Here is a 27,316-nt window from a genome sequence, read left to right as displayed (position 1 = left end):
TAAATTCTCATAAATTCATTTCAGCACGAAAACTTGACCCCGAAGGTACTCCATAGGCAGCACAGCACCCTGCTAAAATTATATTACATCAATTATAAACTTTCCAGATTGAGCAGGTGAGGTTATATAATATGGTTGTTTGTGTGCAGATCTTTCATTACCAGACTAGGTAACAACCAAGTTTAGAGAACAGCAAGGACTCCATAGTTCAATCCAGGACCACATATACGATCTTCTATTTTGGGTCAAAAGTTATATTTAGCCGAGATCTGTTGCCCTCCCTTTATTGCTTTTTAGGCCCTATCATGACATAATTTCATTTCGAGAACTGATATATGTCTAATAAAAGGAACCAGCCAATCAACTAAGTAAATTTTAATTTACCAATGATTCATTCAATTCAAAGAGATAAAATTTTAGCTATTCAGAATGTTAAATCTACCCTTAACCTTTCCTCAAATTTATTCTATGTCAGAACAATAAAACCTAGGTCCCTCCTACCATAAAAATATAGTAGATGTTTTGTTAGATTCATGATGTAAAGTTGTTGCCACAGCAACAAATTACCATCACTGTGAGCAACAGGTCCTTCAGAAGCAGTATCATTACAGATTAACTATAATGGGTAGGATTATAACAAAAAGCAGAAGGGATTAAGTGCAAGAGGAAAAATGTTAATAATAACTCAGATGTAACCAGTATATTTTGTGCAGGAGTTGACTAAATGTTTATGATATGCGGGTTTTTTTTTGTCTATAGCGATGCAGCAAACAAATAAATATAGTGTGTCTGTTGATCCAGTTTGTTATTTCCAAAGGACTGGTTTACAGCAGGTATAACTGTTGCAAATTTCAAAAAAGGTAAAACAAGGTTGGCCTTAAAGACATTTGTCAAACTCTTCTGGGTAATATGTGCTATTTCAGTTACCAGATTGACAGGAAAATGTCTCAAGTGATGTGGCAGTGGTAATAGTGAAAGAAAATAGAATTAAAAGGGTCTGCATTCAGCTGCTGTCACATTGCTAGGAGTGAGGATCAGAACATACGTGGGTGTGAGGGAAGTGTAACCTGCAAAAGTATAAGCCAAAATACTTAAAAATGCTTAACTGTGTAAGCTGTTAAATTGACCTCTAGCATTACGGAAGGCTTCTTTATGCAAGCTGGGAAGTCCACTATACCACAATAGTAGGACACCAATATGCGCAGATTACAAATTTAGTCTCCAATAACAAAATTTGAAGGTGGCTGTGAACAATATTCAGCTAATAGGATCAATATTCTAATGCAGCAGAAATCTATTTCATATGTCCCTGTGTGCCATGTTTTAGTCCATAATGCACTGTGCACACACATACACATATTTTTCAACCATGGAAATTTTTAAGATTGAGATGTTTAACTCCCATCGCCAATGCAATTGTAGCATACATTATGGAAATTAACAATCCCAGACCTCGGGCAACTTGCACACTGAAATTTGAAAAAAGGAAGAAGAAAAAACAGAAAAGGGGAGGAATGAGACATATTAATAATATGGCATTATTTTATGATATATACTTTGTTATGGTGGAGCAAAGAGGAACAGCAAAAGAGTTAAAACACAGGCTCTTTCTCCATTGCTGAGTTCTAGTGCTGGTAAGAAACTGGGGAGTTGTCATTCACTGATAATCCGTATCCTACTTTTGTTGCTTATGTTTCAAATCTCTATCCTGCAGTCATTTGCCCAAGCCTAAGAGCACTTATCAACCTCAGCTGGTGTCATAAGGGATAAGGGAGAAAGTAGTACAATTGATTGATATAACTTTGCATGCCATCTCAAACACAGAAGAAACTCTAGGAAGCTTGCACATTAGGTTTAAAAACAACATGAGAACAATAACAATAATTTCCCCACCTACTGCCATTATCTTGGATCTGCCATATCTGTGATTCTAAAGCCAAGCATAGTATCCATATTATTTAAATGCAGATAAAACAATAAAAACTTATAGCATTGTTCAACAATTATACACTTTCTTGGTTCAAAAATTGAAGGGGAGCCAGCTCATCTATTAAAAAGCCTTAGGTAAGTAGAATACCCCCACCTCCTATTGTCTGATGCTTCATCTCTCCCTGCATCTATCACTGGGGCAGAGAAAGCAGCTACGTATTTCTTTTTAAATGTCACACTGGCATGCAAGAACCTGTGATGAACAAGCCATTTATAAACCTTACCTTTTTCGCTTCATGTGGAAAGTCACAAGCTATTTAGCAATACAGGGACAAAACATTGGCTATATTCACATAATACGATAAACAATGCTTTGCCTAGCCATAGCATATTGAATAAACTTGAATTGGCTGAATTCACAAAAACATTAAATCCTGGATACAGCTCAGTGTGTCTGACTTGATAATTATTCTTCAGATGATAAAACTTTTGAAGTTATACTCCATTGTTCATTGTGGTATGCAGCTATGTCTTCTGGTACTTCAGCACAATCAATGAGCAAGGCAGCAAAGCCATGATCAAGCATGTCATTTTTTGGCTTCTGTGTATTCAGCCACTGTTTTACTGTGGCAGAAGTTTGTCTAGAAGGAGTACCTCACATTGCAGTAAGTGAGTTGAGAAAGCCTTGAAAGGTACAGTAAAGTAATTGAATCATCAGCCCAGGATCCAGGCATGTTAATCTCCTTTAATCCAAGCACTTTTAGTTAACTATGATGGGGATAAGCAATGTGTTTTGTAACTTTCTCAAAGAGAAAAGAACATGAACAAAAGCAGGAAGCAGTGTGGGATTTTAGCAATACTACCTCCTCCCAAACTATGGCACCAGGGAGTTAATCATCATAGCTCATAATGCAAGACAACTCATGTGTGTCATGTCAACATTGGAAAAAAATAAAGAAAGAAAACTCAGAATCACCACACCAATTTTGTGGGTAGACTGGAGGGTTGCTGGGGAAGAGGCTTGCCCAAGATTACATGGAATCTAATCCTCTGCGAGTTTGCTCAGAAAAAAAAAACACCCTACATTGCATTGCCTCTGCAAGATATGCTTGGTTAAAAATGCTTGGTTACTTTGCAGTTCAGTGTTTTATATCATCTTAACTGGGATATTATATGTTCAGTGTATTGCACAATCCAGATTGTTCATTCAATAAACTACGCAGTCCTTACTTACTAAACAACATAAATAAATCCTCTACTGATCACTTGTTCAGGAGACCATTGAAAAAAAGAGACTTGCAACCAGTCCTCAAAGTTGCAATTGTTGCAGCATCCTTGTTAGTGATGTGGTTGTGATTTGGGCACATGGCAACCAGCACACATTTAGGGTGGTCACAGCATCCTGCAGTGACATGATTGTTATTTGTAACCTTCAGGGCGAGCTTCTGACAAGCAAAGCCAATGGGGAAGCAGGCAGTAAATTGCAAGTGGCAGCCATGTGAACTCCCTCCAAAATAAATGACCATAACTAGAACTGATGTCATAAACTGGCATGGTCATGTGATGTTTTATTGTATGGCCGCCTTACTTAGCAATTGAATTGCTGACCCCAAATGTGGTCAGAAAGAGAGGGCTACTTGTATGGTAAGCTGAGCTGCAATGCACAGTGGGAACTCTTGAAGTAATCATGAATTAAAGAAGCAATGGGAAAACATGGATGCTTGGAAATGGCATCTTGTAAAATTCTGAATATCAGCAAGGTAATGTCATAAAAGTCTGAGCTAGAAGCACTCCTCATATTTAAAGATAACCGCAGACCTAGTTTTAACAGAACTCGGGTGTTAAGTAAAGTAATTTCATTTTCAACAAGAGGAAAATGAAAGAAAAAGAAGACCCAGTATTTTATATTGCTTTCTGTTGCTCAGTCTATGCATTTTTACACAGAAGTAAGTTCCACTGCCCCAAAAGACTTACTTCCAGGTTGCCCTATATAGGATGTAACACATTTAAGGGAGTAAGCACCACTGAACACAGGGAAGCTTCTCCCTGAGTAACATACTTAAGATGCTCATGGGAACCCGTGTAAAGACATGGGTCGACAGCCATCTGAAAGTGACAAAACTCTTTGCCCTACGCTACTTGTCTCCCGAGAAACGGGCTTTTTTTTTTAGAAGCAAAGCACATTCGTTCCCTTTGTGGCCATTTCCTTTTAAGCCCCTAAAAGCCGGCTCAGGATCATGCCATTAAAACACCTGTTCACATAGTCTCTCAAATGCGACAGTCCTTTGAAGCACTTTATGGGCAAATACAGGGGATGAGGAGGGGAATTCGACAGGCTCGCGCACCGTCGTTTGTACGGCCGGTATATAAAATGTTAGGCAGCTTTTGTAAATGTCTCTATATGGGATGGGGGGGGGGAATAACACAGCGGACTGAGAGGGTATAGTAAAAAAAAATGGGGTTCGTTCTTTCCACCGAACTATTAAAAAAAAGAGTCCGACGCTAAACGACGACGACTCATAGAAACGAAAGTCCCACAACTCCCTTCTTCGCCAGATAAGAAACGCGTCGTCAGGTGCGCACGTGGGCGGAAGGCCTCCCCGCGTCTTCGCTTCGCCTTTGATCGCCTCCGCTCCCTTCCTCGCAACAATTCCGAGATTCAGCTTGACGCCGGCCTCCCCTTCCGTCGGAGGACGTCTAAGGACAGAAAGAAAGAAAGGAAGAAAATAGGACGAAGAGGACCCAAACAACCGAGCTAAAGAAAGCAGAGGTGAGAGGTGATTCCCCCTGGCTTGGTCATGAACTCCGGAGGAGCCAAGCCGCCGGTTTTCCGTCACCAAAGGTCGAGGCGGGCTACTTTTAGACAAACTTTGGGTGGGGCGCTCGCCCACATCCTCTCCAAGCACTCCTCGGGCTGGGGCAACTGGCTCCCTGGAGCGCTCCTTCTCTTCCCTTCGCCCTGTGAGAAGAAGGCCCGACCCCGAGTTGTTTTCTTTTTGGAGGGCCGTCCGGGAAAAAGTCTGGAAAAACAAACCTGGCCCTTGCGTGAGACGCAAAGGGAGGCAGGGAGGGGGTGAAAGCCGGCCAGGTCCCCGGAGAGGAAGGAAGCGTCAGTCCCAGCATCAGGCAGGCTCCAAAGGGAGCAGACAAAAGAGGTCACCAGGAGGGAGAAGGTTCCTCACCCCTGGGTGAACTTGTGGCCTTCAGATGGACCTGGAAGCCTGGCTGAGCTGGTGGACACTTCTTAAGTTCAGGTGGATACACGATCCCTTCCTACATATTCCTATGGAGGAGGACTACCATGTGGTAGTCCTCGATTTACAACAATTTGTTTAGTGACTGTTCAAAGTGTAAAGACAGTGAAAGCACAGTGAGGAGGATTGCTTTAATATTGGTCCTTAGAACACATTTTTAGCTAAAATACCATTATTGAATGAGAGTAAAACCTAATTGACCTGGAATTTTCCTAATAGAGACATTGACTCTGTCTGTCTGTCTGTCTTCTCTATATCTATCTGTATCCCACTTTATTTTTACAAATAACATAAGCTGGTAAACATATCCAACACTCCTTTCCCCTCCTATTTTCTTCATAACAATTCTGTGAGGTGAGGTGATCTGAGAGAGTGAGTGGCCCAAAGAAACCTAGCTAGCTTAATGCTGATTTCATACTTGTTTTTTTGTTAATGGTCATTTATTTTTAACCAATTAGACTGCCTGATTTACATAGGGATTATCATCCTGGAATGTACAAATTGAAATTAGGAAATTAAGACTTTCAAGTAGATATGGGAGACACTGTCTTCTGATCCCTGAATCTTGACCTGAAAGCTCAGCAACAACAATGCTGGTAAAATAATTCTATTCACAGCCTTTGGGGAAAGGGCATTGTAATATTTCCATAAATATTTTGTTTCATGACATTCTTCAGGATAGGAATAACACTATCTTTAATGAATCAGGATGCCACAAATTATGGGATGTGTTCAGTATTATTCTCTGTCCAGTGCTCACAGAGTATGGTCTTTTGTCCATGCAGATTGTACAATGCTGGGAGTTGTAGTTTAGCAACTTCTGCAGAGCCCTATCATTGTGGGTAGCAATATCTAGCCAAAGTGGCTGGTGTACAAAAGCTACCTGAGGTTGGATCTAACGCTCCTGAATAAGACACCATCAGCACATGCCAGGGTTATAGAACATCCTAGGAAGCAAAAACCAAAAATATCATTGAGAAAAACAGTGGCAAATTATTTTGCTAAAGTTGCCAAGGAAAGCTTTCAGGTAATCCTCAAAGTGCAACCATTCGTTTAGCAATTGTTTGAAGTCTGGAAAAAAATACTTACAACCAGTCCTTACACTTAAAACTATCACAGCCACCCCCAGGGTTACATGATCATGATTTGGGCAATTGGCAACTGGATCACATGGTTGCAGTGTCTTGGGGGTCACATGATCACCATTTGTGCCTTTCCAGTTGGCTTCTGTCAGGCAAAGTCAAGGGGGAAGTCGGCAGGGAAGGTTACAAATCACATCTGATGCTTAACCCCTTAGTAAAAATGTAATGAAGTCGTGTATGGTCAGCTGTTGCTTCACTTAATCACCACATCACTTAATTTTCCAGTTCCAATTATGGTTGAGTTTGAGTTTGAGTTTTATTTCATTTGTATGCCGCCCTTTTCCCTGAAGGGACTCAGGGCGGCTCACAACTCAAGCAAGGGAAGGGGGATACAGACCGTTGACAACAACACAAAACAATACATAATTAAAAAGCGCAACAATCATACCATTCGAGATAGGGGCAATGATTCTTTAGCCCCAGGCCTGTCGGAACAGCCAGGTTTTAAGGGCTATGCGGAAGGCCTGGAGGGTGGTGAGGGTGCGAATCTCCACGGGGAGTTCGTTCCAGAGGGTCGGAGCAGGTAGTCGCCTCCGGGTAGTCGCCAGTCAACACTGGCCGGCGGATGGAATTCGGAGGAGGCCTAGTCTGTGCGATCTAATCGGTCTGGTGGAGGTAACTGGCAGCAGGCGGTTGTAAGTCTATTGTAATTATAGTGGGCAGGAACTGAAGGTTTGGAGAGAACAGACTGAAATTCAATCTTAGAAACATGGAGTTACTGTTTGTCCATTGCGATGCTTGGGCAACTGCAGTGGTCTCTCCTGTTGGGGAAAAACTACCTCTGAAGAGGCAGATCTGCAACAGGGCATTGCTTTGTCCCATTCCATCTGTTGCAGCCCTCTTGGGGTGCAAGGGCCTTCTTACAGTGGTTCAGTCCTTGACACTATTCACCTAAATTACTTTAATGTATTTTATATGGGACTGCCTTTAAAGTAACCCATGTATTGCCTGGCGTTCATTGGCAGGAATGTATTCCACTGTGTGGTGGGCTATGCATCATCTTCCTATTGGCTTCTGTGTGCAATTTAAAGTGCTGGTATGAATCTATAAAACCCTTTATAGTATAGTGCCATGCTATCTTCAGGACCAAATTTGCCCACTTCTACCCAACTGTCAGGATAAAGCCCTAGAGATGATACAGTGAGATCCACTCAAGTCCAGATCTTTATTTCCTTGTACCTAATGGGCAGAATCTTGTCAGACTAAAGTTATAACCAAGAGCCAAGGTGGCGCAGTGGTTAAATGCAGCACTGCAGGCTACTTCAGCTGACTGCAGTTCTGCAGTTCGGCTGTTCAAATCTCACCGGCTCAGGGTTGACTCAGCCTTCCATCCTTCCGAGGTGGGTAAAATGAGGACCCGGATTGTTGTTGGGGGCAATATGCTGACTCTGTAAACCGCTTAGAGAGGGCTGAAAGCCCTATGAAGCGGTATATAAGTCTAACTGCTATTGCTATTGCTATTGCTTCTAACCTATCTGATATACCCTGGGAGATTCTAGCTACCCTGAACTTTTTCCTCCTACTACCATCTGATTCAGGACTGCACAGTCTCTTCTCTTGAGTCCCTCTTTAGAATGTATTGCTTCCATCATGAGAAGCTGCAATGCTACTGCCAACATTTTCTTCCACTTTTCCTTCGGCTTCTATCACACCAACTTGATCTTCTAGGAAAAGCACCTTGTGGCTCCCTGATTTTGGAAGTGCTTTTTTGCAACAGTGTCTGCCTTTTGGAATGGCCTCCCACTGAAACTTAAATTAGACCTTATTTTGGCCATTATGTGAGAGCAGCTGAATAAAAGGATGTTTTGGAGTATGTTTGTAACTTGATGTCTCTTTTTTTAAATTATCTTTTGGGGTTTCTGGTTTGTATGTTTCAGATTCTATGTAATTTTAACGGGATGGGTGTTTTAATAATTTTATATGTTTATAAACCTGCTAAGAACTCTCTGGGATTATTGCAGAGGACAGATGTGATAAATAAAGAAGCTTGACTTGAAGAACACTTACAGTAAGGCAGCAGGCCATAGGTTTCCCATTCCTGTCCTACACTAAAATCACATCTGCTACTGTATGGATTAGGAGATGCTATAAGACTTGAATGGTTAGATTGTATACAGAAATTCAGCAAATAGGTGGATTTCTTACATACCTAGACTGACAAATCTTCATCAGTTGAGTCTCAGTTTGTTGATAGGCAACAGAAGTTTGCTGTTTCATCACTTCTGCAATCAAGTTTAGGCTAAAGGGAACAAATAAATTTGGTGACTTTCTTTTTCTCAGAAAAAATAGTTACTTGAGTTCAGTGGGGCTTAGGTCCCTTGCAGACTGATGGAGAAAACTAAACTGTATTTAAATTGAATATTAGTGCTGTATGAATAATAATGTATTAGATAATAAAAACATAACACACGTGAGAACCATTTTATATAATAGAGCCAATTATTTGTTTGTCTAAGAAAATAAAATAAAAATGCGGCATCTGTAATTTTCAAAGTTATTTGTTACACTCCCTTCCACATCTCCAACAATGATTAAAATGATGCAAGTGACCCAGAGAAAGCCATGTTCTATGCGGGCAGTATAATAATGGCAACCCATGAAAAACTAACAGCACATTTCCCAAAGACGGATCAATAGCTTTGCAACACTTATAACATAGTCAAGCCCTTTCTTTAACCTGCTGTCTTAAAAATGTGTTCACATTTCCCATCATCCTCAAACACGATGCTAAGAATATAAAATCCCTCAAACTGTGGCTTACATTTAGTTCATGTTACATTATAGGATGAGTTAACTCTGCTTATAGAATGAGATAACTGAGCCAGTTTGGTCTAGCAGTTAAGGCACTAAGCTAGAAACCAGGAGATTGTGAGTTCTAATCCCACCTTTAGGCATGACATTCAACTAAGGGACTTTGAGCTAGTTATTCTCTTAGCCCAACTCATCTTTTTACCTTGAATTATATGGAACTATATGCTACACTATATGAAGACCTTTATTTCTTTTAGGAGTTCTTTTCCCAGATTATTATGTGTGAAATATAGTCTATTTTAGTCTGTTGGCCCACAAACAACATGCTTCTGCTTGGCTAGAGATGCTGCGGGCAGTCATCAATCAGCTTTTCCAATCTTGGAATACCAGAGTCAATGAAAAGTGAATGCGCCACAGGTCAGGAACAAACCATGTAGGGGGAGGTTGCTAACTTAATGCAGTGTAGGAGGTGCCACTTTTAAGCAGCTGTTTCTAATGTATATTTCATTACAGCACCAGATAATGCATCCTACTACCTTCTCAATTATTCCCAGATGAACATTTTCAAGACGTTTTGACATCTGCCTTAATGCCTGTTATTAATTTAGTAATTGCAGGAATCACAAATATTAGTGTAAAACATATGTGAGTGAAAGGGGGAGGGAGAGAAGTAGGTTTCAATTTTATTCCACTTTCTAGAAATAAACCTTAAATCATTCCCAGTAAATGTCAATAGTAGCTATCCTCAACCTGGTGTCTTTCAAATGTCTACGATTTCAATGTAAAACATTGCAGGTATAATCTATGTTAGCTGTCATCCAGTATATCTGGAGGGCACCAGATTGAGAAAAGTTCTTGTACATAGTTGGCACATCACAAGATTGAAATCCCTTGCTTGTTTCTTAATAAGCTTTGATGTACAAAGGCACAGACTTAATTCCCGTGCTTCAGAACACCTTGATAAATATTTTACATCAAGTTTATTAAAGTTCTGACTTGGTAAAATATCTCAATTACATGCTCACCCTATCTACTTATTTAAATCCATTTTATCTTGTACCCAGGTGCTTGAATTGACATCAGCTTTGTGAACCAAAGAAATCTCCCAAGTTCCATACTTTATTTGATTTTAATGTTTTTATATAAAAAAAACCAATTCTAATTTAAAAAGGGGGTGTATAGCATGCCATCAAACGGTGCCCAAAAACGGAAACTTTTTTTTCTAATTGCCAGGAATGCTTCTAGATGTAGCATACATGCCACAAGCAATCATAGGGAACGAAGTTGTTGGGGGCTGGAGATAAGTGCTCTATTGGGAAACATAGCCACCTGACCAGAAAAGAGGTGCTTGTACTTGGCTCTTTTTTAAATGGGCAGGGAAGTCTGCAGGGGGTAGGCATGTGGGTATGTGCCAGAACAGTCAAGATGGCAATGAGAAAAGCCCAGATTATTTCAAGACAGACTGAACTCCTCAACAAACATGCCTTAACAACATTAGGGCTTTGATCTACATAGGTATTTCTGAATAAGTACCACACTAAAATTATCTGTATTCGTTTTGAAATTCCCAGCAATATTCAAAGCACAGTACATTGCTCTTACATTGCTTTAAGCTTCAAATATCTTTCTCTGTATATATGATATAGTTGTATGTCCGCACATTTGCAACTGTAATAAAAAATTTGCTAAATCTTGTTTAACTCCTTATGTTCCAGCTTGCCTGATCCCTACTCTTCTGCAGGGGAGTCACCCTCTCTTTTCTTCTCTTCCATACATGACCCCACAAAGATGCTGACTTCCACCAATCTTCCTTCCTTTCTTCCTTCCTTCCTTCACACTGGACAGAGGTAGCCCAGTGTTGGACAACAGGCACTGTATCTATGCAGCCTCTCATTTTTACTCTATAGGCCACTACTATAGCCAAGGTGGCGCAGTGGTTAAATGCAGCACTGCAGGCTACTGCTAGATCAGCAGGTCAGCGGTTCAAATCTCACCGGCTCAGGGTTGACTCAGCCTTCCATCCTTCCGAGGTGGGTAAAATGAGGACCCAGATTGTTGGGGGCAATATGCTGACTCTCTGTAAACCGCTTAGAGAGGCCTGAAAGGCCTATGAAGCGGTATATAAGTCTACTGCTATTGCTATTGCTAAGAAATAATAGCAACTAACTCCTTTGAGGAAAAGGAAGCATAGCCACTAGGCTTACTTATTGACTTTCAGAAACTATATTCAAGAAATTAAGACAGAAGTAGAGGAAGAATAATAAACTTCTTTGAAATTTATTATCATTTCTTTGACTGTGTAGTAACATACCATATCATAATAAATGAAAAAATGTGAGATTTGATGTTAGGGAAAAAGAATTAAATTTGCAATCAAATGAAGCTCAAGCAGGTCATGTGAATGTATTTGCTAAATCTTTTCTGATTTGCTTAAACATACTTGGGAAAACAGCTGCTATATTGTTAACTCTTATTGCTCAAAATATTTAACCAAGAAACAGTTTAACGCCAAGGAGCCTATTTCTGGATTACATAGAGGGTGGCATAACACATATGTTGTTTGGGAAGGAAATGCTAATTATTTCAATGAGACTTACGGACAGGAAAGAAAAATGGTTCAAATTAAGGTCAAAAATCTTAGTCCTATTGACAAAATAAACAACAAATGTCCTATGATGGAACAGGATTGTTCACTGGATATGTTTATGTAACCTAATTAGAGAAACTTCATTCCTGAGATATGTTTTGTTTGAACGATGGAACAATACAGATGCCCGACTGTTTGCTTTCACGAAACCCATCTTATATGGAGATAGCCAAGGGTCAAAGTGCGTTGTGAGTAGCTGAATTATGACACTGATCTTGATTGTAAGGAATCTTACCTTTTAAACCAGCACAGGAGAGGAACAATTTAGCTGTTTATAGATCAGTTTGATCACATTGCAATATAAAAAAAAACATTTGATGTTTCTAAGCAGTAGAAATATACATGCAGAGCAAGTTAAGACTGTAGGTTATTGATGAGCATCTAGAAGAGGATAAAGGGGGAAGGACTCCTAGAATTTTGACTCCTAATGGGGAGGGAAAAAAACTATCCCCTCAACCTTTAAAAGATTGGCCAAAGACCAGCTTAGTTCTTTCCACTCTAGAACCATATCAGCATTATCTCAGAGGAACAATATGATTCACCATTCTGTTGCTTTCAGTTGGTAAATCTTCATTATTAATGCAATACAGGTGTAGCTTGGAGTTTACTTAATCACCTGTTCATTGATTTCCTTTTATTTCTGGTAAGCTTCATTTTATTATGAAAGAGAAGGGCTTGTATGTTCATTGTAGACCTGGAGGCAGTACTTACCTATTTATCAATAGTACATATTTGTGGACAAGCCAAAAATTTTAGATTGAGTTTGGCTTATCTGTGGATTGGCTTATCTGCAAGTATATATGGTAATATTTTTTTAAAGTATCCCATATATATTTGTAGATAAGGTCATTTGAAGGAAGCCAAACCTTGAATTTGAAAATAAAATACCATGAATAGAAAAACAAATGAAATCTGAAGGAGGTGTCCAGGCTGAGCCTGAAAGAGGGTGGGCGGGGGTATCAAGCTCTTTATCAGTCTTGAGTCCCTTTGCACCCACAAGAGATCTAACTCCAGCCCACCTTGAATTCCATTGACTGATCCACCACCAATTTGCTTTGACCAGTAGTAGTTCAGATTCTTGTACAGAGTGCTAGCATGCAATAGGCCTGTATTTATTTGAACTGACTCCAGATGTCCTGCATTTCACAAAATCCTTCAGAATACATTGAAAAAACATTTTGAGGGTTAGCTTACTGTATCTATTGATTATTGCACTTTGGTTACAAATTTAAGGATTGGCTTATCTGCAGATGGCTTTACCCACAAGTATACTGTATATGGTAGTTTTCTGTAGATCATGTATTCCCAATGTGTTAACATGAATTTTCAATCATTCCTAAGGATAATGCCACTGGTCATCCACTGAAAGACCTCTAGATGCAGAATGATTTATATGCTATTTATTTTGACTAGCAGAAGCAAGTCAAAATATCAACTATCATCAGTAATCTGGGACTCCAAAAATGGAACTTGAAGATGTCTGCACAGGAAAAGATGTGTTTTGATTCTAGGATAGATCTATCTTTCAAAGTAAAGAAGCAAAAATACGAATTACATCAACCCCTTGCTCTCCTCTCCTTTTTCTTCCAGTACTTCCCCCCCCCTCCAAGTACCTACACCTACACAATAAGGATGTGTTATTGGAATACATTTATTCATGATTAACAAACTTACTTTTATCAAACTAATTTCCTGACTTTGCATGCAGATTGGGTTCATACAACACGATAGTTGAAAATGTGGTTGGCTAGTTTGTGGTTTAGTAGGTCAGATAAATACAACCTTTGTTATTGTAGCATATACTATTTTTTTAATCACGTTCTAAAGCTCTCTACATGCAACAACAGAGCAGAGGTGGGAATTTACTGCTTTACCTTACATGAACTTGAAGAACAGGAGATCCATTCATCACAAAGTTTGGTCTGCCTGGAAGAAAGAGATAACAGTATTTTTTTTCCAAGCTCCTGGTTATGAAAAGGTAGGATGTGGAAGGGTTGGGGGTAAGGCACTTTCACCATAGTTATATAATTGGGGCTAGTAGATCTGAATTGCAAAAATTCAGAAGTCCAATAAATGGCAACAAAGAAGTGCAGAAAACTATATACAATATATGCTGAACTACAGATTGTCTGGATTTTTGCACTCCAGATCCTAACATAATTGCATAGATCCAATCAATTCCTTCCTAGCAGTGCAATGATGTACACATCGACTCCACAATCAGTCACATGGACTGAAAGGGCTTACTCTTGAGTAAATGCAATGAAGGATGTATAAGGCAAAGCACCAGTTTCCTCTTGCATGTAAAAATGGTTTATTTGTTACCAAGAGTGGGAGATAGATGTGCTTGTATCTGGAGGAAGGGTGTAAGACTAGTCTGAAAGAAAATGTCCTAACTCAGCCACCATCTAAAGGAAAACTGGAGAATAACATCAAGTTACTAATCTGGGATGAATTTAAACATTATACATGTTTAAATTTATAATCTTCAAATAGTTCAGTGGCTAAAATACTGAGGTTGTTGATCAGAAAGGTTGGCAGTTCAGCAGTTCGAAAACCTAGCACTGCATAACGGAGTGAGCTCCCTTTACTTGTCCCAGCTTCTGCCAACCTAACAGTTTGAAAGCATGTAAAAATGCAAGTAGAAAAATAGGAACCACCTTTGATGGGAAAGTAACAGTATTCTGTGCACATTCAGTGTTTAGTCATGCCAGCCACATGATCACGGAGATGTCTTTGGACAGTGCTGGCTTTTTGGCTTTGAAACAGAGATGAGCACTACCCCCTAGAGTTGGGAACAACTAGCACATATGTGCGAGGGGAACCTTTACCTTTACCTTAAATTATAAATGAGCTACAGGCAATGTTCATACTAAACCATTAACTATAAGTAATGAACTACATAGATGATGGGGGAATTAAATAAGCCACAAATCTTAGTGTATTGCATGAACCAAACCCATCACATTAAACTATAAAATAGTTCCTTTCAGTTTAATATGTACTGTACAATCTGTTAAACACACCTTGTGCAGGAACACAATTCCCAGGGATTCGTCACAGATTGCACCAATGTATTATATATTCCTTGCTGTTTTCATTGCATCATATAAAATGGAGCATTCATTTTCACAACAGACCACTTCTCAAAGTCCTGATGCAAGCACATATGCTTGTCTCCTTATCAGTTGCTTTAGGACCAGAATGCCTCCCTTAATCCCAGTTTCATGCTGGTTGCAAGCTTGGGCAGATGCAGCATCCTTTTGGTGCTTAACAGGTGTGGTGGTGGAGGAATGTTCCAACCCAAATGAAACAGAAATCGGTAGCAGAGATATCTTTTTTTCTTGATATAAGGAGTAAAATAAAACTCTTTGCTTTGTCCTAGCAACATACATAATAACTGATGGCAGGGTGGGATATAGGGGTCTCCTGCCCAGTAGTAAGATATTCATTTTCTTGAAAAATATTCATTTAATATTGACAACTCCAGATAATGGAGAGTATTTGATGAAGGATCAATTATATTTATGTTTGGATATTCTCTCATCTACATTTTCTGTGATTTATCTGGCTCAGTTCAACAATGTAATTCATATCTGTTGATGCTAGAGTTAAAGGAAAGGGAGGGTGTCCTACTTATTAAGTTAGAACAATATAGGTACTGTTGGCCCTGGATCAGGTCAAAGCTCATCATAGTCCTGCATTTTGTTTCTCACAGTGGACAACTAGATGTGACCGGGGAACTCCCAAGCAAGAGTTGATCCTTTTGGAATGGGGAATTGGAATTACTAAACCTAGAAGAAGAATCCATCCCAAGGAGTCACGTAATCCATCTTCCTCATACATAAGTGACTCAGTTTAGGCACTTTGGGAAAATTGCCTCCTAAGTCTCTCACTTCTATCTACTGGTATCTCAAATATCCTAAGCCTAGTCTTTCTATTGGAACTTCAGAATTAATATAATTTTTAGCATGCCTAACATGTAATATGGATGATCTCATCTGATTATAAAGTTCAAATCCCACCTTGTTGCATCCAAATATGTTGGACTGAGAGAGAGAGAGAGAGAGAGAGAGAGAGAGAGAGAGAGAGGGAGAGAAGCTTTGTGACTATGGTTGCAAAAAAGGTGCGAGGAAGACACTGGCAGACGACAAACAGGAGGAGGAAGAGGAGACAAAGAAGGAGAAGAGGAGGAGGAAGATCTAGTTGAAGGAGAGAGAGAGAGAAGCTTTGTGACTATGGTTGCAAAAAAGGTGCCAAGTTTGCTTGTGTTTTTGCCATATGGGCAAACCCTTTTGTTGTTAGTTGTGAAGTCTTGCCCCACCCATCACAACCCCATGGACAATGTTCCTCCAGGCCTTCCTATCCTCTACCAGCCCCGAGTCCATTTAGACTCAGACTGTTTCAGTGACTCCATCCAGCCACCTCATTCTCTGTTGTCCCCTTATTCTTTTGACCTCAATCATTCCCAGCAGTAGGCTCTTCTCCAGTGAGTCCTTTCTTCTCATTTGGTGGCCAAAGTATTTGAGTTTCATCTTCAGGATCTGGCCTTCTAAAGAGCAGTCAGGATTGGTCTCTTCTAGGACTGAGCGGTTTGTGCAGTCCAAGGGACTCGTTCGTAGGAGTCTTCTCCATCATCATAGTTCAAAGGCCTCAATTCTTTGGCGCTCAGCCTTTGGCGCTTACTACAAACCCTTACTACAAACCCTTACTACAGCTGCAATCCTAAATACCCTTACCTGGGAATGAATCTCACTGAACTTAAAGGGATTGGCGGCTTCTTGGAACTATAAGTAGACTCTCTGCCTTTACTTGTTGCTCCAAATGAATTTGGAGGTAATTCCTTTAAGTAGCCCTCTATATTTTATTTATATACACTCACAGAGATAAAAGACAATAATTTATCTCTTGGAACAGCCAGATAGATGCCAAAATTAATCATCACAAGTACCGGTATAAGGAAGAGAAGATAAGGATCTTTTTCTCTCTCTTCCAGTAGCAATGTTGAGCAATTTCTTTCACTCAACAAAATTAAGCACTTTTTAAAATTGTGCTCCCCTCTTTGTTTTAGTAGGTTTTTAAATTTAAAAAAAAAAGCAAAAACACAACTCCATTAAAATAAATATGCTTGCAATTGGGCTGATAGGTCAAAGCCTACAACTTATTTATCCCCGAGTAGCCTTTCTTTGGTCCACCTTTCACTGTCATGTATGTGAAAGTTGGACATAAGGAAGGCTGAGCACCAAAGAATTGAGGCCTTTGAACTATGATGCTGGAGAAGACTCCTGCAAGCCCCTTGGACTGCAAAGTGGTCAAACCTCAGTCCAGACCCTGAAGATGAAACTTAAATACATTGGCCACCTAATGAGAAGGAAGGACTCACTGGAGAAGAGCCTAATGCTGGGAAAGATAGGGCAAAAGAAGGGGATGACAGAGGTGGCTGGATGGAGTCACTGAAACAGTCTGAATCTAAACTCCGAGCTGGTAGAGGACAGGAAGGCCTGGAGGAACCATTGTCCACTGGTCAAGATGGTCGGCACAACTTCACAACCAACAACAACCGCCTCATTAAAGTCGATGGAGGTGTTTACGCTCTGCCTGTCAGCACACCTGGCTTCTCAGTTATTGATCATAATGTGTTGAGTGATCATGTAAACGGTAGGGCCCTTTCTTCTCTCCCCCCACCCCTGTCTCCCTACAAGAGACTTGAAGCCCATTGAAGGAAATTTCAGAGTCCACTGTAATCTTGGCAGAAAGAAGGGCGTCCCTCCGTGCTCTGGGATGAATCCCCCCCCCCTCAACTTTGCCTCCCACTTATTTTCATAGTTTTCCAGCTCGATCCCATTTGCCGGGGAGTGAAAGGTGTATCCGAAAATTAACGGCGGCTTGCAAGCCCTTTCCAGGCACCCTGAGGTCACGGCCCGAGAAGTTCCGAGCAAGCTGAAAGTTGAGCCCGGTGGAGGAGCAGCTCCTGCAAAACTGTGCTTGCCTCGAGTGGGCTGCTGCAGAACCGACCCCAGGGACGTCTATCAGAGGATCCCTTTCAAGGGAACTTAAAGAAGGCGCCCTTGCCCGAAAAGGCGCCCCGAAGCCGGGAATGGGCAGGCCCAAGACTCATCGGGGAGTAAGCAGCCAAGCGCCGACTAGTAAGGGGTGCTTGCAGGACCCTCGGTTTGCAGGGACAGCGCCATCCGCGGAGAGACCCGCCTCACGCATCCGTGGCCTCCTGAGCCCGGGGCGACGGGAAGGGGCGCCCCGAGATAAGCCGAGCAAGCTGAGATTTTCGGGAGATCTTTGCACTCCTTGCTACCACTGATGATGTTACCTAGTTTGGGCAATGCAACGTCTGCAAGAAAAACAAGCCAGCACAGAAAACACCAAGGACCCCCTCATTTCAACCCTGACCTACACAGATTCTATACTGAAGATTTTTTTCTCCCTAAATGGCAGACGGCTAAGGAAAGAGCCAGTCTCTGTCCTCCTTGAGATGCTGGAGCTAGGGAAAAGGGAGGGAGAGTCATCCCTCCCCCCCCCCAAAAAAAGTGGGCTCCCTGCCCTTCTCGCCTACCACTTTCCACTCCCGGTCGTTTACTCAAACGCCGCCGAGGGAAGGGCAGGCGTTTGGGCTCAACTTTTCCCTTCTCTCCTGAATTTTATTTTATTTCGTGGCTGGGTTTTTTCCCCCCAGCTTTGTCCGCTCTGCCGAGGGAGTTCCGCCCCCCCCCTCCACACACACACAATCCATGCAGCCGTTCCGGCGCCCTCCCGACAACTGTGAGGAAGTCAAGAGGTCCCCGGTCTTTCTTTCACCCCCTCCGTTGTTCTCCCTGACACTTGCCTTAAAAAGTCTTGCGCGCGTCCCAAAGGCGGCGAAACCCTCTCCTGGGCCCAAGCATTCCTAACACTCCGTCGCCCTCCCTCCCCCCTCCCCAGGGATTTGGCTTAACGATAAATAAATAAAGCTCTCCCGGTACTGTTGTCCCCGAAAGCTACATAGGTGGATTAATTCTTCGCCTATTGTAATTTCCCACGGAGGTTCTTCTGCCTGTACTGGCGAGGGACCGAGCCTTTGCAAGGGGCGCCTCCTGCCCTGTTGGAGCTAGAAGGGAAATCTCCGACCTCGCGCTAAACTTGGAGATAGCCGGCTTTTTCCTACCTTTTCTTCCTTAAAGTAAACTCATTTTTTCCCTATATAGTTTCCCCGGATTCCCCCCCCCCCAAATTTTTTAAACTTCTGTCTTTTCTTCCCTCCATTCAATAAATTCAACATTATCTGCAAGCTTTATTTTTTTATTTTTGGAGAAGGAAGGAAGGAAAGAAAGAAAGAAAGAAAGAAAACGGTTTGACAAAATGACAGTGATCTCTGAATGCAGAAATGTCCTTTCAAATAAAACCCTTATGACATGGGAGCGTGGACCTAATTATTTAGGACATTATTATTAAGAGAAACATCACTTTCCCACCCGAGTCCAGGCACGGTTTTCTCCTTATTGCCATCACTTCCTGAGCTACACGCAGTCAAATGATTCCTCAGATATTTCTTGGAAGCAAATCTCACAAAAATCAAAAATCGATGAGGTCTTAAATTAGTTTAAATCCTGCTCTTATTAATCCAGTTGTACGTGATGCATAAACATTGGTGCGCCTGCACACAAAGGACCTTGCCTTAACAATATTATCAACACTTCCACTTAAAGTCCCCTTCTATTTTCAATACACAGACTCTTCATTAAAGTCCCTCCATTGATTAACTTGGAATTGTGGGTACTTGGGTAATTTGTTTAGGCCTCTGATTTTATTCCCAGGGCTCTTTATTTGAAGCAGTCACAGATCTGGTAAAATATTTGTTTATCCCTGAATAAAGATATGACCTGGATTCTCAGTGATCCAAGGGTGATTCTCTAAAATTCTCCTTATGTGTTGGTGCGTGTCAAGTGAAGGGAGATTCACATGATCAAAGTTGCCCCTTTGTTACATATGAACTGTTGCACTTGAACCTTCTTCAGGGAATATTTGAAAGCTCTGGGCATAGGGGAATCAAATATAGATAGGTGATTAGGTGTGACTCAATTCTTCATTGTCATTTTACGAATTTTGAGACCGACCAGGAAGGAGAAGATTTTGCAGAATTCTGCAAAGGAACAGACAACAGAGAATCACAGCTATCTTGATTCCCTTCCCATTGGCTTCAGTGAGAGGACAGCTCTACGAGATATTCCCTTTTGAAATCAACGCAGTTTAAAGTTGCTCGATTTGTAAACAGTGGAATTAAAATCACTTTACCATTTAAACATATTCTCTGAAAGAGTCAGAATTCCAGCCAGAAACTGGGTTTCAGTCTGCTCTTGACTCCAGAACATTCCCGCTTTATGTCGGCAAAAAGGACTTGGTCACAGAACAGTTTCTGAAAAGCTGAGATTCCAAGCATTAATCACATAATTTTATCCAACGTGGACAGGAAGTGGGGGAGAGAGACTCTATCCAGAACCCTAAGGCTTATTACAATACAACTCTACTTAGGTTGATTTAGAAACAATTCCCATCGTTCATTCCTTTCTGGTGAATGGTTTTAGATACCATTCTTGAAGGATTTGGATAGGGTACTTATATCTTTTATATAGGCTACTAATAAAAAAAATAGGATAAGAAAGTAGGAATAACAACTTCTTTAAACCATGACTTTGGTCAATGTACACGTTAGAGTGAACGAGTTGTGGGCTCAGCATGGGATCCAGGCAGTAAACTATGTATGCGTAGTGGTCTAAGGTAGGTCGAAGATCTTGCCTAACCTGCCTTTAAAAGATTTCTCCTGACCATACCAAGAAAAGTTCTCCCTCCCCTGCAAGTGTAGAGTGTGATGGCCTCTGAGCTCAACGCCGTATTTCCAAACAAGGTTTCCAGAACAGCTTTTGAGGTTTAGTTTCGCTAGTTTATGTTTAGAAACAGCATTACATTTCTTCATGTTCTTAAGTTTGCCCGTTTTCTTCTTCTGCAAGAGGGATTTCCTCTGAAATAGTTGTAGATAACTCTTTCCGTCTTCCTCTCCCCCTTCCTATTACTTCTCCACTTTTAGGAGCGCTATAGTTGGTCTTGTTTATTTTATTTTTCGCTGATCCAAGTCCCACCTTCTTTTCTAATTTTTCTCTTGGCTGCTTGTTTTAGTTGTTCCATCAGCCGTCTAGTATTGTTGACTTTTTACTAAGGACGTTTGAGAACAGCCTCCCCCACTGGGCGACCTCCAAATTCCTGGGATGGCCATTTCCATCACTCCCAAGTAGACTTGGGTCTTTCTCTAGGAGCGAGAGAAGCTGTGGTGGAAAACACCTGAAAGGCAGCCGGTGCCCAGACAAGCCACGCTCAGTGTGATACCGACAACCCTTGTTAGCGGGGACTCTCGCAGCTTCAATCTGCACGAGTGGAAGCAGCTGAGACGCAACCGAGGGAGGAAGCGGGCGAGTTTAGGGGCGTCCAAGCATATTCAACCCCCTGGCTAAGCCTTCCCTGTGTTTTTGCTAAGGCAACCAAAAGTGGTTGGAGCCAACAAAGAACGAGGAGATGAACAACCCAAACGCCTCCTTCGCCTCGCTCTTCTTTTCTCCCGGCAAAAGCCAAGGGTTGAAGAGTCTAAACTAAATAACTGCACATTGTAGTGTCGTGAACGTCTCTAACCTCCGCTGAGCCCCTGTCAATTGTTAGGCCGGCCACTTTTTCTCCCAAGGACGTGCGAACGTGGCTAGGGGAATCAATATGCAGACAGAGCTGAAGGCCGGATAAGAGAGAAGGATCAGCAAATTTGACCACCTGCATTTTGGGGCTCGCTGTTCGTTAGCTGGCGCGCCCCAACGCCGCTGCCTCCGCTGGCTGCTTTCCTGACCTTGTGGTCAGGGGAAAAAAAACCTCAACGCAGATAAGGTGACACCCAATGTGCTTGCCTTGTTCGCGCTTTGCCTGCCCCGGGGACGGTAATGGAGCCCGGGGCAACCGAGCTTCGTCCAACTGGGGCGCTCCAAAGAAGACGAAGCAACTAATTGGCCCTGACCTCTTCGAAACTTCCAGGCTTTTGTTGCTTTTGGAGGGGGGCGAACGGCTTGGAGGGGGCAGAGAAGGGAGGGGAAGGAAATCAGGCTAATCAAACCTTTCGCCACGGCCAAATTCGCCCCCGGGGTCCTTGCAAACATTTGTTGAATAATTTACCTCCAGAATAGGGAAATGCTAATTGTTTTTAAAGTGCCGACCCAGAGGGAGCGGTTGAAGTGGAAGGCAAGCGGACTGGGGGGAAGAAGGGAGGTGTATGTATGTATGTATGTATGTATGTATGTATGTATGTATGTATGTATGTATGTATGTATGTATGTATGTATGTATGTGGGCAAGGAAATCTCACGATTTGGGTCGTAAAGGAAGAACTGGGCGTCCCTTCCTTGCAGACAGCGAGAAAGTAAAAGCACCTGCAGAGATTTGAACGGCCGCGAAATTTCTTCCAGGAATGCTGAAACACCCCCACCCCCCGGATTTAAAGGGGCCACGTCTCCTTTCTTTGGTCTGTCGCGGCGGAAGTCCTCGACCTTTCTCACAAGCGCAATGGCCCACATCTAACGAAAATCAGTGTCTAAGGCGCCTACTTGGAAATAGGACCTATTCGAGGGTCCTCACTTCTTTTAGGAGTTTTGTGTAGACGCCGGGACTGGTGTGGTGTTTCCACCTCTTGGCTACGTTTGTGAAGCAAAAAAGGGTTCATCTCCGACTACCCCATAAGCTAAATTTACCACCTACCAATTCGTGCCTGAGGTCATGCGGAGGAGGGGAGGGAAAAATTAAACTGGGGAAAGAGTCATCTGGCCAGGCACATAAAGGCCTTGCTGTATTCTAAAACATCAAGCAGCTTCCGGTGTAGTTTAGACTTGGATGGGAGACCATGAAGAAGTCAAAGACCTGCAGATTAGATTGGAACCCGGGAAAACTCACTGAAAAGGAGAAAAAAATTAAAAATACGTATTTTGGTATGGGTGTTAAGAACATTATTTGGAGCTACCCAAGAGTGGTGGGAGCTGAATTTGATTCAAATGTGTTCTTTCCATTTTTAAAAAATGCTCAATTATGCTCAGATCTTCTTTCTTCTAATCATACTTCAAAAGTTTTGAGGAGAATTGAAAGGGCTAATAAGTTTATAAGATTGAGGTCCAAATATGATGATGATATAAATTAATTAAATCTATTGCGGATTTTAATGGGTTTGAAAGTTAGCCTTACTCACACACTTAAGGACCAATCCCATGGGACAATTAGACTTATTTTGGAATAAATAGGCATGCATTTATTAGATCTCACGCGGAGGTGTAAAACTGCCCCATTTTTCTGGTTCCTTAAATTGGAAAAGTATATGTGTGTGTGATTAAACCAGAGTGGTTGAAAGGACCAGGTGTGTATTTCAGGATCTAGTTTTATTCCAGTTTTCCTTTGAGTTTTGTCCTACCTCTCAGGTCAGGAAACGAACTAAAGAGAAGGGACACAGAGCCGGTCCCCATACCTTCTGACTGAGGCCAGAGGTAATTTATGAGAGGAGTGGGTTGGGAGGGAAGCGGGACACTGAAAAAATATTCATTTTATTTTCATTTGCTCTTTGGCAATGTGAATTGGAGGATCTATATAGAAAAGTTGAACAAATCGTATCCTTAGTTGGAATAGGTTTGGGCTCTTTTGAAACTTGGGGAAAGTACATCTCTCTCTCTCCCTCCCCTCTTCTCCCTCTCTCTCTTTTAACTCTGGTCTTTCTGACAGCCTCTCCCCCTCCTCCCCCTCAAATATCGTTGGGGCCTTCGAGGCTGCAGTTTGCAAAAAAAAAAAGCTTGGGCAGTTTCCCTGATGACTGAATGCTCCTCAAGTCAATTGCTTCGGCCTGGCCTGCGATTGTTCTATTTTGACTGAAAACAGGAGCAACACCATAACTTTGTGGAGGGAAAGAAGGAAACTGGAGGCCGAGGCAGAGAGGGGGAACCCCGAAACGTTCTCAACGCAAGAGGCCGTTTGACTGACTGCGCCCTCCCTGACCTGACTCTATCTTTGCTCCAGAATTTACATAGGTAAATTACAGTTTCTGCCCCCGATGAAAGCTTTCCCTGAGAACGGTTCCCTTTCTATATTACTCAAGGAATTCACACACTGTATTCCTCGGGATTTGCTCGCCTATTCAATAGCAGCAGCCTTTAAGCACATTTTTGCCATGTGTCTTTCACATGAAGTGTACTTATGGTTTAACATAATATTAACGCCTGATTAAAAACACATTAAACAGTGCACAAAAGACTGCAGGGAAACGGTTTCCAAATGAAGGCTGTAATCCTAAATGGGAATACTAGGAAACGGTGGGACCGAGAGGGGGTTTACAGAGCTAAGTTTGGGCTGGAGGTTTGATCAGGAACAAGACCTTGCTTGGAAGAGCAGCTAATTCCAGCTAGATCTAACTAGACCCTGGGTGTCAGGAATGCCCACAGCACTTGTTCCTGAGTAGACACAGATTCCCTTTGTGACAACAGCCAGGCCTGCGCTCTGCATTAAGGCCGTTGCGTACATACGCGCTTCTGCGATTTTAGCTGTACTTCATGGGAATTAGCACCACTCAACGCAATGAAACCAATATTGGAACTGCCTCGGTGAACCTGCCTACCTGCCTGCTTGCCTGTCTACTTGGAATCCGAGAGCTATTCTGTCTGAAGTCAGTCTATTTTTCAATTGTCCTTAATGGTGAGAGAGGACGACAATACTTTGAAAAGCGTACTCAGGCTCATTTGTTTATTTTCCAAAATGTCACACGAAAGAGAGAGAGAGAGAGGGAGAGAGGGAGGGAGGGAGAGAGAGAGTGTGTGTGTTAGCCTTCCAAAGGGAAAATCTGGGAAAATGTTAGAGGACCACCTGGCAACAGGATATATCGACTAAGAAACTTACGTTCCACTATCCTGAGTGGGTTGTCCTTCAAACAAAGAATGACAAGGATTTATTGCACAGAAAACCAGGTCCACAATCTGGTATCAGACCTGGTGCCCCACAAATGTGCTGGACCACAGACCACAGTATCCCCAGGAACCTTGACAGCAGATTTGGGAGAATCAACTCTTCATTCTTATCCAGCGAACAAGGACATTTTTTTCTGCTTGCAGAATGCCTTGTCCATATCACTGGAACGATTTTTATTTCATTTTGAAATAAACCTTATCTTATTCCACTAGTCGAAGGCATTTTGCATATTCTGCGTAAACATAAGTTCAGAAAGGGAAGTTATGGCAGCAAAGTTTCACCACAAACCTTTGGAACTGACTTTCTGATCGTCCCTTTTCCTCCCTATTCTCCATCCTGTCCCTCAGAGTTATTTACCTTCGGTTTATAGCTCTTCACATCAAGTGGCTTTAATTTCAGTAGCCGAATGGATCAGGCTTTAAGAGGGTTCGGGAATTTCCGAAATCAGATTTATTTATTTTTAACGTGGGGAAAGATACATTTTAGAGACTGCACATGTCCATGCTCATTGCTTCCTGAATAACTCATTTAAAGTATTACAATAAAAAGTTTTTACAGTTTTGTGCGTGAAAGACGTTGATGGAACTGTTCTCTCCTTTCGTCTCTCTATCTCTCGGTCTCCCCACTCGTTCCCCCTCTTCCCCCAACGTTTCCCTTTCCGATCTCGCTTCTCCAGCTCATTTAAAATTCCCCCGAGGAAGCCCTGGATTTGACTGAACCAATCTGAACAATATTATTGCTAAAAGGAGAGGAAAGAAAGAGGCGAATCAACTCCTACCCACCAGCTAGGATTTTTGGAACATAATTAGGATTAAAAGAAAGACGAGGATTGGAAGATAGAAGTATCAACTAAACAATAGAAAATCTCTCTCTCTCTCTCTCTCTCTCTCTCTCTCTCTCTCTCTCTCTCTCTCTCTCTCTCTCTCTCTCTCTCTCTCTCTCCCTCCCTCCCTCCCTCCCTCCCTCCCTCCCTCCCCCTCCTCTCCTCTCCGCCCCTCCTTTCTTACATTTCGTTCGACCTGCAGACAGTGCGGTTCGGAGAGGCTGCGTTCGGAGTAAAAGTCCCCAGTGATCGCCGCGCTTCAGTCACTGGAGAGCCAAAGAATCTGGCGCCCCGTTTTATTAGTGCACCGTAACCAACGAAGCTTAAAGCTATCGCCTCCAACGGCCAGTTGGGCGCCTTTACCTACACTTCAACCCCTCACTCGCTTCCATTGAATCGGCTACCCTCAAGGGCTGCTCGTTTGGGAACGAGCTCCAGTCCAGCTCAGCCCAGTTGCCCCGCGGTCACCCCCATTCCCAGAACCCTTTCCCGGTGAAAGCAGAAGGTCCTGTTGCTCGAAATGCGGCGGCAGAGGGACCGGGACCAGCGCTCTCCCCGATTCCCGACGGAGGCGCCTTTTGGTCGGAATGCGCCCCCTGGATCTTCCTGGGAATTAACTTCCGCTTGGAGATCAGGGTGCCAGACGCCAGCCTGAAGAACAGGAGGGACCCACACAAACAGTCCCCCCTGTCGGGAAAGGCGACCTGAGCGCGCACAGTGGCTTTGGGCCCCCGACCGCCGGCTCCCTCTCCATATCGCCCCCCTTGCTTTTCTGGAAAAGGGTGGGGGTGGAGGGTCGATTACGGGCGACTTTTTCCTAGCTTTTCTTGGAACCGTTAAGCCGGCAGCTCTTAAAAGAAAACGGGAGCGCTACACCACTACGAAAAATGAGACTCCTCAACAAAAAAACAAAACGCATTTTCTAGGGAAGCTGAATATGTGCAGTTAGGGTGTCAGAGGGAGGACTTACAGAATCCGGAACTTCGAGGGCAGGAGGCAGGTTTCGGTGGACCTGGGATAGAGGTGGAAGGCCGTCTCTCTCTCTCTCTCTCTCTCTCTCTCTCTCTCTCTCTCTCTCTCTCTCTCTCTCTCTCTCTCTCTCTCTCTCTCTCTCTCTCTCTCTCTCTCTCTCTCTCTCTCTCTCTCTCTCTCTCTCCTTCAACTAGATCTTCCTCCTCCTCTTCTCCTTCTTCGTCTCCTCTTCCTCCTTCTGTTTGTCGTCTGCCAGTGTCTTCCTCGCCCTTTCCAGCTCCCTTTCGGTTCCAGCGGCGCTCAGCAGTTCGCTCCCAAAAGCGTTTTCCCCCTCTTTTTCCCCCCTTTCCGGGGGCTCTGCATTAGCCAATTCCATTGACAGTTTTCAGCCAGCAGCTGCAGTCATTAAAAGGCATTTACACCCTGGCCTCCTTCGCACAAAGATGGAGCGCCAACAATTATCTGCTTGTACTTTAAGGACATGAGAATGTGTCCCTAACAGGCTTAGGGGGGAGATGGAGAGCATCGCCGTACCGCTAGGCAACCCCAAACTTTTCTCCTCGGCACAACAATGCCTAAAGGTTGTCTTTGGTTTCCCCCCGGACTGTGCCTAAGAGGCCTGGCATCCCAGAAATATGTTCAAAATCACCCGGCGGCCCTTTGGGAGACGGAGGGGTCAAGCGGCCAAGCTGAAAAAAAAGGTGTGCGGCTTCGGGGATGGGCAGGTGCGTTAAAAATTGACCCTTGCAGCCTGTTTTAAGCTCGGAATCGCTCAGGTCAGGCTGTG

General features: G+C 42.7%; 1 long non-coding RNA gene across 1 annotated transcript; it reads right to left on the bottom strand.

The window, feature by feature from the left end:
- Positions 1-239: 239 nt before the first annotated feature.
- LOC106538443 (uncharacterized) lies at positions 240-26,171 on the bottom strand. Its single transcript, XR_015696937.1, has 5 exons — positions 25,742-26,171; positions 13,598-13,649; positions 8,475-8,564; positions 6,067-6,130; positions 240-4,626 (listed from the first exon to the last, which is right to left on the bottom strand). It is a non-coding gene; the product is annotated as an uncharacterized LOC106538443 (long non-coding RNA).
- Between the last annotated feature and the right edge of the window lie 1,145 nt (positions 26,172-27,316).

This window comes from Thamnophis sirtalis, unplaced genomic scaffold (assembly GCF_051295495.1).
Source record: "Thamnophis sirtalis isolate CommonGarterSnake01/CBP01778 unplaced genomic scaffold, rThaSir2_p1.2 scaffold_6, whole genome shotgun sequence".
Lineage (NCBI taxonomy): Eukaryota > Metazoa > Chordata > Lepidosauria > Squamata > Natricidae > Thamnophis > Thamnophis sirtalis.
Note: the sequence above shows the minus strand (reverse complement) of the source record. Positions and strands in the feature narration are given on the sequence as shown.